The sequence below is a fragment of the Cryptomeria japonica genome, chromosome 9, assembly GCF_030272615.1.
Source record: "Cryptomeria japonica chromosome 9, Sugi_1.0, whole genome shotgun sequence".
NCBI lineage: Eukaryota > Viridiplantae > Streptophyta > Pinopsida > Cupressales > Cupressaceae > Cryptomeria > Cryptomeria japonica.
This window is the reverse complement of record NC_081413.1, coordinates 268,938,515-268,949,640: the sequence shown is the minus strand read 5'-3', so window position 1 is coordinate 268,949,640 and position 11,126 is coordinate 268,938,515.

Below are 11,126 nucleotides of genomic sequence, written 5' to 3'. Positions count from 1 at the left end.
TGCAATCTCTTTATTCTGAACCTTTTCCCTCAAGAAATGATACTTAAGCTCAAAATGCTTGGTTCTAGAATGTAAAACTAGATTCTTTGAAATGTTGATAGCACTTGTGTTATCATAGAATATACTTACTGGTTTAGATACATGGATTTTGAAGCCATCTAATACATTCTTCATCTAGATTGTCTGAGTGCAGTTCATGAAAGCTACAACATACTCTGCTTCCATTGTAGACTGAGAGATACAGCTCTGCTTCTTACTCATCCATGAGACTAGTCTACCACTGAGAAAGAATGCACCACCGATTGTGCTTTTCTGATCATCCACATTACCTGCCCAATCAACATCTATGAATACTTTCAGGTTGAAATCATTATTGTATGGGTAGCACAATCCATAGTCAACTATTCCCTTCAAATATCTAAGAATCTGCTTGACTGCAACCAAGTGGGATTCTCTTGGATTTTTCTTGAACCTTGTAGTAATGCCAACTGCATGTGCAATATTTGGTCTTCTATGCACTACATAATGCAACTTACCAGTCATTGATCGGTATTCCTTCTCATCAACCAATGCGGAATCATCCTCTTTTGATAATTTGCAACCAGTCACCATCGGTGTACCAACCGGTTTGCTATCTTCCATGCAAAAGGTCTTCAACACCTCTTTGACATATTTGGACTAAGTGATAAAGATTCCATCTTTCATCTGCTAGATCTGCAGTCCAATGAAGAACTTAATCTCCCCTATGAGTGACATCTCAAACTCTTCCTTCATCTCATCAGCAAACTCATGACTCATCTTGTCATCTCCACCAAAGATAATGTCATCAACAAAAACTTCATAGATCAGGATCTGATCTCCTTTAGATTTCAAGTATATATTGCTATCTTCACTTGTTCTCTCAAATCCAATCTTCACAAGATGGGAATGTAGATGTTCATACCATGCTCTAGGTGTCTGCTTTAGACCATATAAGGCTTTATGTAGCCTACACACCATATCACTATCTTCAGATAGGGAAAACCTATCTGGCTGCTCTATATACACCTCCTCTTCAAGTACACCATTTAGGAATCCAAATTTTACATCCATTTGATATACCTTGAATTTTTTAAAAGCTGCATATGCAAGAAGCATATGAACTCCTTCCAATCTAGCTATAGGAGCAAAGGTTTCTCCATAGTCTTGTCTTTCTTCTTGAGCATATCCTTTGCACACCAATCTAGTTTTTTTCTTGATCACTGTGCCATCCTCATTCAGCTCGTTTCTGAACACCCATTTGGTGCCAATGACATTTTTATGTTCTAATCTAGGTACAAAGGACCATGTACCATTTTTCTCTATCTGGTCAAGTTCCTCTTCCATTGCCTTGATCAAGTCTTCATCTTTATGAGCCTCTTTGAATGACTTAGGCTCAAACTCAGAGATCAAACATGAGTTTTCTCTGATCTTTCTTCTTGTAAGGATTCCTGCATCCTTATCTCCTATTATCTGCTTAGGATCATGATTCAGCTTGACATACCAAGGAATAGTCTTGACTGGTTCTTCTTGCTTTTCCTCTTCATCCTCATCTTCATCAATATCAACATTCACTGGTTTAGGAACACTGTTACTAGTACTTGGTTGACTAACAACTAGTTCCTAGAAGGTTGCAACTAGTTCATTTATAGCTTTCTCACTACCTATTTCTTCCAGTTTCTCTGAGGTTTCATCAACTCTCACATTGATACTTTCCATAATTCTTTGAGTCCTATTGTTGAAACACTTGAGAGCTTTACTCTTGGTGGAATATCCTAGGAATATTCCCTCATCACATTTAGCTTCAAACTTGCCCTGATGTTCACTCCTCTTGATGTAATATTTGCTACCAAATACCCTAAAGTAGCTAACCACAGGTGTCTTACCGGTCCAATACTCATAAGGAGTTTTATCCTTACCTTTCTTGATGAGTACCCGGTTCATTGTGTAGATTGCAGTGCTTACCGCTTCTCTCCAAAAGGTGTGAGCTACTTTTCCTTGAATCAACATGATTCTAGCTGCTTCAACCATAGCCCAGTTATTCCTCTCTGCTAGGCCATTCTATTGTGGAGTCTAGGGGGCAGACAATTGCCTCTTAATGCCAAATTCTTCACAATACTTGTTGAATTCATAGGAAGTGAATTCCCCTCCTTGATCAGTTCTGAGACACTTGATCCTTTTACCACTTTCCTTCTCCACTAATTCTCTAAAAGCTTTGAACTTCACAAAGGCTTCAGACTTGTCTTTCAAGAATGTGACCCACATCATTCTTGAGCAGTCATCAGTGAGAATCCTAAAGTACCTATCACCCTGCACACTTCTAGTTTCATAGGACCACACAACTCAGTATGCACAAGATCAAACAAGTTGTCAGTAGTGAAAGATTTACCTTTAAAGGTTGAGGAAGACATTTTCCTCAATTGACACTCTCTGCACAAGGTATTATCTAGTTTGCTTAGCACCGGTAACCCTCTAACTGCCTTGATCTTACTAGCCTTCACAATGTTATCAAAGTTTACATGGCAGAGTCTCCTATGCCATATCCAGCTATCATCAAACTTAGCCATAAGACATGTACTTATATTTGCACTTAGATGAAATAGGTTACCTTTGGTTTGCATGCTGGTGGCCACCAATTCACCATCTTTTCCTTTGATTCTGTAGATTCCATTCTTGAATTCTAGTGTGAGGCCACTATCATTTAGCTGGGCAACACTCAGAAGGTTGTGTCTGAGACCATCAACCCAATACACATTGTCAACACTAGTCTTTCCATTCAGAGAGATGGACCTTTTTCCTTTAACCATACATGGTGCATCATTGCCAAAATGAACCACACCACCATCATACTCTTCCAAGGATAGAAACTTACTCTGGTCACCAGTCATATGGTGTGAGCAACCACTGTCAATAATCCACTCATTGGAATAATCAAAGAGGGAGACAAGAGCATTCTTGTCTGACACATCTTCCTTTATAGCAACAAACACAATGTCTTCATTCTCTTCATCTTCTAATTCCTCATCTGTGACACCTTCATCAGCTGCAACAAAACTATTTCTCCATTTTCCTCCTTTGAATTTCCTGAATCTTTCTGGTTTATCCTTATTGTCAATATTAGGACAGTTCATAGCAATATGTCTTATCTGATTACACAAAAAACATTTCAAAGGGAGCTTACCTCTATATTTACTAGTTCCTTTTGGAAATTTCCTAGCAAGAAGAGCTTCAAATTCCATCAGAAACTCCTCATCATCCATTACTCTACTCTGTCTTGGTTCACCACTAGTGCTTGCTTCTTTTCCTTTCCTGGATGGTACAATAGAAGCTCTAAAAGTTGATTTAGTCTTTTGAACACTGCCATCAAAAATATTTAGCTCATAGGTTGTCACCTTTGCTATGATGGAGTCCAAGGATACCTTAGTCTTGTCTATTGATCTCAGCTCCTGAATAGCAGCAACCCTTATTGCATAGACCGGGAATAGGGATCTTAGGACTTTACTTACCACAATGGAATCTTCCATTTTACCACCTACACTCTTTATATCTCCGACAACAGTTTTGATTCTAATCCCATACTGTTGAATGGTTTCACCTTCAACCATTCGCATGTCTTCAAACTTTCCTCTAAGGCTTTCTTCCTTATCTTGTTTTACATGCTCATCACCTCCATAGATATTTTCAAGAGCATCCCATACCTCTTTGGGATTTACCTTATCTTGGACATCAATGAACTCAATATCAGATAAACTACTAATTAGGGATTCCATGACTCGCCCATTCTCTTGTATCTCTCTCTTTTGATCATCGGTGAGAGTACCGATAGGGGCAACATAGGGATTCTCAACATAGCTTCAGTGTTGAGCACCCATGCTTCTTATGTATATCTTCATTCTATCTTTCTATATATTGAAATTTTCTTTGTTAAATTTTGGACCTTCCCTCTTCATCATTACAACAGGATCTTTCCCTCAAGCTGTTAAGCTTACAACACAGAGGACCTGGAGGATGCTATGATACCAATTGATAACTTAATGATACTATATGACCCCTTAGGACACTATATGACCCCTTAGGACACCATATGACATATCCTAAGGGTTCATATGGTGTCTTAAGGGGTCATAGACCACCATGTGCCTCAAGGGTCACATGGTGACGTTAGGGGTCATATGATGTCCTTGATAAATTAATGATGAACATATAGTACCAAACCGGTACTAAGAGGGGGGGTGAATCAGTATAGGCAAAAATTCAACCTTAAACCAGTTTGTCAACTAGCACTTATGCACTGACCAACAAATAATAGCACCAGTCCTTCAATAGAGTTCAACCGGAAAAACCCAGTGTAACTAAGATGAGCAAAGACCGGTTGACACTTATCTTCTCATATAATCTAACTTTTCATTCCCATTTCACTCTAATGCATGAATAGGAAATCTACCATCAAAGATGTACATATTATAGCAAGATCAACATGCATCAACACTTAATGAGAAAACAATCATAACATCACACATGACACACATATTTTTCACGTGGAAACCCAATAAGGAAAAACCACGGTGGGGATGAATACCCACAAGCTTGTTTTTGAACTCTTTGGAAGTCTGCTCTATTAGGAGCCTTGTTCAGTTAAAGATAGATACAATAGGTTCTGTTAAGAACTGATCCTATTAGGGATCACTTGGTTAAGGGATGGCTACAATACCCGATTAAGGGTTAAACTCTGTTAAGGATACCTTGTTAGAGGATTTCAAGAACTCAATAGCTAAAGGATATCAACAACTTAGTAGCTTCAAGTTACCCTATTAGAGGATTTTCGACAAGTCGGTTAAGGCTACCCTATTAGGGGATTTCACAACTATTGAGGTAGTTAAAGATCAAGAGGTATATCAATGACCTTATAATAGCACTCAATGCCAATGCAGATCTGCTTAAGCTCCTCTTCACCTTCTGCACTTACACTCTGCAGATATGACTTCTCTCCTCTGGTCTGGCAAGAGTCATGTATCTCTTCTCTTAGATACACACACACAACTTTTGCCAACAAACTCTGAAAGAATCACAACATCGACCTTATAGGACAATAGATAGGTCAATAGCATAAACCCTAAACCCTAGACCTATTAGGTTAAGGAATTCAAATTCTTCAATCCTGACCGTTGATCATAATGTATTGAATATAGTCTTGATCCAATCTCAAGACATTCTCCATCATTCATTTTCCCTCGATCTCATGCCGGCTGATAACCCATCACACGTTATCACCATTTACAAACTTTGCACATTCTCGAGGTACATAGGAACACTCTTCTTTATGCAAGATCCTTCACGCGCACAAGGCTTACGTGGCAACACTATCTATTCTTCATTATCATGCTAACTTCATCACATAAAGATCACTGATTGAGTCACACAGGCTTAAGATACTCCAACCATAAATCCTGAAGTGGAAACTACCTACCAACTGGTAGTCATACAATGCTTCCATGTGCCGGTTCCCATGACTACATGACGGTTCACCTTGAACAAATATACCGCTTTACTTTGGCATATATACCAATTTTCACATATGTCGATTCTCTCTTCATATCACATATTGACATCAATGACAACATACAATATCATTATGTCCTCATACTAGTTCACATAATGCTAACAGTCCTAAGGGGTCATATGGTGCCCAAATGGATCATAGAATACCATATGACCCCTTAAGACACCATATGATCCCTAATGACACCATATGACCCCTTAGGACACCATATGAACCCTAACGACACCATATTGTGTCTTGAGGGGTCATATGGTGTAACAAGTGGTCATGTCATGTACTAGGATGTTAAAAGGGGTCATATGGTGTCCTAGGGGGTCACAGAACACCATATGACCCCTAAGGACACCATATGACCTCTTAAGACACCATATCATGTCATTAGGGGTCATATGGTGTTTAGGGGTCACATAGTGTCCTAAGTGGTCATATGGTATTCTATGACCCACTAGTATGTCATATGACCCCTTAGGACACCATATGACACTATATGGTGTCATTAGGGGTCATATGGTGTCCTAAGAGTCATATGGTGTCATAAGGGATTATATGGTGTTCTATGACCCCTTGGGACACAATATGCCCCTAATACCACCATATGGTGTCCTAAGGGGTATATGGTGTCGTTATGAGTCATATGGTGTCATTAGGGGTCATGTTATGTCATAAGGGGTCATATGATGTTCTATGACCCCTTAGGACACCATATGACCCCTGAAATCACCATATGGTGTCCTACGGGGTCATATTATGTCCTTAGGGGTCATATGGTGTTCTATGACCCCTTGCGACACCATATTAACCCTTAGGATATGTCATATGGTGTCCTAAGGGGTCATATAGTGTCCTAACGGGTCATATGGTATTCTATGACCCCTTAGCACACCATATAACCACTAACATCACCATATGATGTCGTAAGCGGTCATATGATTTACTAAGGGTTGATATGGTGTCAGAAGGGGTCATATGATATTCTATGACCCCTTAGGACACCATATGACCCCATACACCATATAATTCCTAACACCACCATATAGTGTCCTAAGAGGTCATATGGTGTTCTATGACCCCTTTGGACACCATATGACCCTTAATGACAACATATGGTGTCCTAAGGGGTCATATGGTGTTCAATAACCCCTTGGGATGCCATATGAGCCCTCAGGACATCATATGACCCCATACGACACCATATGACCCCTCATGACACCATATTGTGTCCTAAGGGGTCATATGGTATCCTAAAGGGTCATAGAACACCACACGACTCCTTAGGACACTATATGACCCCTAATAATGTCGAATAACCCCTTAAGACACCATATGGTGTCATTAGGGGTCATATGGTGTCCTAAAGGGTCATAGAACACCATATGACTCCTTGAGACACCATATGACCCCTAACAACACCATATAACTCCTTAGGGCACCATATAGTGTTCTTAAAGGTCATATGGTGTCCTAAGGGGTCAAATAGTGTCCTAAGGGGTCACAAAACAACATATAACCCCTTAGGACACCTTATGATCCCTTAGGACACCATATGAAACTTAACAACACCATATGGTGTTGTTAGGGGTCGTATGGTGTCCTAATGGGTCATAGAATACCACATGACCCCTTAGGACACCATATGATGATGTTAGGGGTCATATGGTGTCCTATGATCCCTTAGGACACCATGTGACCCCTTAGGACACCATATGATGATGTTAGGGGTCATATGTTGTCTTAAGAGGTCATAGAAAACCATATGACCCTATAGGACACCATGTGACCCCTTAGGAAACCATTTGGTGTTATTAGGGGTGATATGGTGCCCTAAGGGGTTATAAAACACCATAGGACCCCATGGGACACCATATGGTGTCCTAAGGAGTCATATTGTATCCTATGACCCCTTAGGACACCATATGACCCATAACATCATCATATGGTGTCATTAGGGGCATATGGTGTCTTAAGGGGTCATATGGTATTCTATGACCCATTAGGACACCATACGACCCCTAACAACACCATATGGTGTCGTTAAGGGTCATATGATGTCCTAAAGGATCATAAGGTGTCCTAAGGGGTTATATGATGTTTTGTGACCCCTTAGGACACTATCCGACCCTTTAGGACACCATATGACCTCTAAGAACACTATATGGTGTCCTAAGGGTCATACGGTGTTATTAGGGGTCATATGGTGTCCTGAGGAGTCATATGGTATTCTATGACCCCTTAGGACACCATATGACCCCTAACGACACTATATGGTGTCTTAAGGGGTCATTTGACATTATTAGGGGTCATATAGTGTCTTAAGGAGTCATATGGTGTTTTATGACCCCTTAGGACACCATATGACACATTAGGAAACAATATGGTGTCGTGATAGGTCATATGGTGTCGCATGGGGTCATATGGTGTCCTAAGGGAGCATATGGCATCCCAAGGGGTCATAGAACACCATATGACCCCTTAGGACACCATATGTTGTCATTAGGGGTCATATAGTGTCCTAAGGAGTCATAAAACACCATATGGCCTCTTAGGACACTATATGGTGGCGTTAGGAATTATATGGTGTAGAGGGTCATATGGTGTCCTAAGGGGTCGTAAAACACCATATGACCCCTTTTGACACCATATGACCCCTTAGGAAATCACATGACCCCTTAGGACACCATATGGTAATGTTAGGGGTTATATGGTGTCCTAAGGGGTCATAGAATACCATATGATGCCTTAGGACACCATATGACATATCCTAAGGGTTCATATGGTGTCTCAAGGGGTCATAGAACACCATATGACCCCTTAGGACACCATATGGTGTTTTTAGGGGTCATATGGTGTCCTAAGGGGTCATAGAACATCATATTACCCCTTAGGACATAATATGACCCCTAATGACACCATATGACTCATAACAACACCATATACCCCTTAGGACATCATATGGTGGTCTTAGGGGTCATATGTTGTGCTAAGGGGTCATAGAACACCATATAATCCCTTATGACACCATATGACCCTTAGGACACCATATGACTCCTAACGACACCATATTGTGTCATATGGTGTCCTAAGCGGTCATATGAAATCCTATTGGGTCATAGACTACCATATGACTACTCAGGACACCATGTGACCCCTAATGACACCATATGAACCCTAACACCATGATATGGTGTCTTAAGAGGTCAAATGGTGTCCTGAGGGGTCATATGGTGTTTTGTGACCCCCTAGGACACCATATGACCCCTTTTAACATCCTAGTACATGACATGACCACTTGTGACACCATATGACCCCTCAAGACATAATATGGTGTCATTAGGGTTCATATGGTGTCCTAAGGGGTCATATGGTGTTGTTAGGGATCATATGGTGTCTTAAGGGGTCATATGGTATTCTATGACCCATTTGGGTGCCATATGACCCCTTAGGACATCATATGACACCTAACAACACCATGTGACCCCTTAGGCACCATATGACCCCTAATGACACTATATGGTGTTTTTATGGGGTATATGGTGTCATAAGGGATCATAGAATACCACATGACCCCTTAGGACACTATATGGTGTGGTTAGGGGTCATATGGTGTCATTAGGGGTCATATGGTATCCTAACGGGTCATATGATGTCCATAGGGGTCATACAACACCAAATGACCCCTTAGGATACCATATGACCCCTTAGGACACCATATGGTGTCGTTAAGGCTCATATTGTGTTCTAAGAGATCATATGGTATCCTAAGGGGTAATAGAACATCATATGACCCCTTAGGACACCATATGACTTGTAACGGCACCATATGTTGTCCTAAGAGGTCATATGGTTTCCTAAGATAGATAGTAATGGTTTTCTAAAGGGTTATATGGCCCACCATGCTCCTGCACATACGCAGATGGGTTATATAGAGATATAAGATAGCTAGAGGGGGAGAGAGGCATGAGAGACCTAGGTAGGGTGAGAGAGAGAGAGAGGGTTGAGATAGATGGAGGGGGATAGAGAGAGGTTGGTAATGAGATATGTAAGGATATGTAGAGAGGTGGAGAGGGAATGAGAGAGAAACCTAGAGAGGGTTAGAGAGGGTGTGATGGAAAGCTGATGATGTAGATGATAAACAGAGAATAAGAATTAGTAGGGAAGGGAGAGAGAGATGGGATAAGGAGGGAGAGGGAGATAGAGAGGGAGAGGGGAAGAAAATAATAGAGATGCCTATAAATGGGAGGGAGGGATAAGAGGAGAGATGGAAGAATAAAGAGAGAGAAGAGTATGAGGGGATTGAGGGAGAGGTAGACATGGAGGGACTACAAGACCTAGGGAAGGAGATGATGCAGAGGTGGGGGAATGCAAGAAGAGGATGAGAGTTCAAAAATAAATAGGGGTAAATGGGGAGGGAGATATAGGGGAAGAGAGAGGGAGAGAACTATACTGGGAAAGAGAGATGAGAAACCTAGATGACAAGAGAGAGGAATGAGATAGATAGAGGAGGGAGAGAGAGGTGAGTAATGAGACATGATGTAGAGGTAAATAGGTGGAGAAGAAGGAAGTGGTAAACCTAGAGAGGTGAGAGAGAGTTGATGACCTAGAATGTAGAGAGAGAATAAATGAGGAAGAGAGAATTAAAAAGTGGGGGAGTGAGATATATATGGGGGTATGTATGGATGGGGAGGTAGAGAGGGAGAGGGGAAGAAATGAAGGTAGAGACCTAGAGAAGGGAGGGAGGGAGAATAGAAAAGATAGAAGAGCAAAGAGAGGAGTGAGAGAGGATGGATGGAGAGGTAGACATGGAGAGAGTGAGATACCTATAGAAAGAGGAGATAAAGAGGTTAGGGGAGGAAGAGAAAAGGAGGGAGTTCATAAAGGGATAGGGTTAAGGTGGAGGGAGAGAGAGGTAGAGAGGAATATAGAGAACTATAGAGGGGGCATATAGATAGGTGAGAGACCTAGATGGCTAGATAGGAGTGAGATAGATAGAGGGGGATAAACAGAGGTGGGTAACACGACCTATATGTAGAGGTAGATAGTTGGAGAGGAAGGGAGGGAGAAACATACAGAGGGGAAATAGGGTGGGATGGAGAGGTAATGACCTAAACAATGAAGATAGAGAATATGAGAGGAAGAGAGAAGACGAGAGAGTGGGAGAGGGAAATAGAGAGGGAGAGAGGAAGAAAGGAAGGTAGAGACTAGGAGAGGGGAGGGAGGGAGAATAGAAGAGATAGAAGAACAAAGAGATGAGTAAGAGGAGATGGATAGAGAGGTAGACATGGAGGGACTGTGAGACCTGGAGAATGAGGAGATAGAAAGGTTTGGAGAGAGAGAGAGATAAGAGAGGGAGAGAGTTCATAAATAGATAGAGGTAAGGAGAAGGGAGAGAAAGGTGGAGAGTGGGGGAGAGAACTAGAGGGTGGAAAATTAGATAAGTGAGAAACCTAGAGGGGGAGAGAAAGGTGGGTAATAATATAGGGAGAGAGAGATAGTGAAGTGAATAGTGAGGAAGGGACAACCCTAGATATGGGGAGAGAGGATAAAATGGATA